Genomic DNA, 1432 nt, shown 5'->3' on the forward strand with positions numbered 1-1432 from the left:
ATGGATGTTGTTTATTGGTCCAGTGGTAAGGATTTTTGTTTTCTTACATTGAGGTGCAACCTATACAGAAGGCTGTGGTCTTTGATTTTCTTCAGTATTTTAAGTTCTCTTAGCTTTCAGCAAGCAAGATTAATCATCTGCACATCACAGGCTGTTAACAAGTTTTCCTCTATTCCTGATGGCACGTTTTTCTTCATATGATCCAGCTTCTCGATTATTTGCGCAGTATACAAATTGAAGTCCTGGTGTGGCACTGTGGGTTAATGTGCCAGACTGCAAAATGGGCAGTTCATTTGAACTGCAAGATGGGCAGTTCAAGCTTACCAGCTGCTCCTTGGAAACCCTATACAGAGTCACTATGGGTCTGAATCAACTTGACAGCACTTAATAACAACATACAAATTGAGTAAGTATGGTGAAAGAATACGAACTTGGCACACACCTTTCCTGATTTTAAACTATCCAGTGTCCCCTTGTTGTGTCCAAATGACTGCCTCTTGGTCTATGCACAGGTTCCTCATGAGCACAATTAAGTGTTCCAGAATACTCATACTTCACAGTGTTGTTGATAGCTTATCATGATCCACACAGTAGAAAGCCTTTGTGTAGTCAATAAAGCACAGGTAAACATCTTTCTGGTATTCTTTGCTTTCAGCCAAGACCTTATGGTTGTTGTTATTGTTAAGTGCTGTTGAGTAAGTTCTGACTCATAGCAACCTTATATAAGGTTTCTGAGGAGTGACTGGTGAGTTTGAACCACTGACTTGTGTTTTAAACTGACCTTGCGGTTCAGTGCATTACCCTACAGCGCTACACCATCTTATTGTTGTTGTTGTTTGTTGTTAAGTGTCTTTGAGTCGGTTCTGCCCCATGCGACTCTGTCTAGGGTTTCCAAGGAGCGGTTGGTGGGTTTGAACCGCTGACTTTGTTTTAAACTGACCTTGCAGTCCAGTGCATTATCCTGCAGCGCTACACCAGGACCATCTTAATGGAATATCCTGTATCTCACCCTGATCTCAAAATTAGAATCTAAATCTTTAGTTCATTTGAAACATTCATCCGAATTATTAACACTGCTCTGAAATTCTATTTTATTCTATCAGATTGTCTCTGACATGAGGTCAGTATGATGTCACAATTCACCCCCTGCTCCAACTTTGTGTGAATTTCCCGAGCTGGGTCTTGAAGTCCCTCCCTTTTTACATCTGGGTGTCTATGGGTGGAGTCTGGAAGGATTCTTGATGTGGCCTTTCTGAGAACTCGAAGGTAGGGTACCATGTATTTTACCCTTGATTTTCTTTCCTTTGAATATTGGGGTCCTTGTGTGGCACTGTAGAATAAGCACTGGCCTACTAACCTCAACATCAGCAGTTCAAACCCACAAGACACTCCTTGGAAACCTTATACAGGTGGTCACTAGAGTTGGAACTGA

Source organism: Chrysochloris asiatica, unplaced genomic scaffold (genome assembly GCF_000296735.1).
Source record: "Chrysochloris asiatica unplaced genomic scaffold, ChrAsi1.0 scaffold00087, whole genome shotgun sequence".
In the NCBI taxonomy this organism is placed as follows: Eukaryota; Metazoa; Chordata; class Mammalia; order Afrosoricida; family Chrysochloridae; genus Chrysochloris; species Chrysochloris asiatica.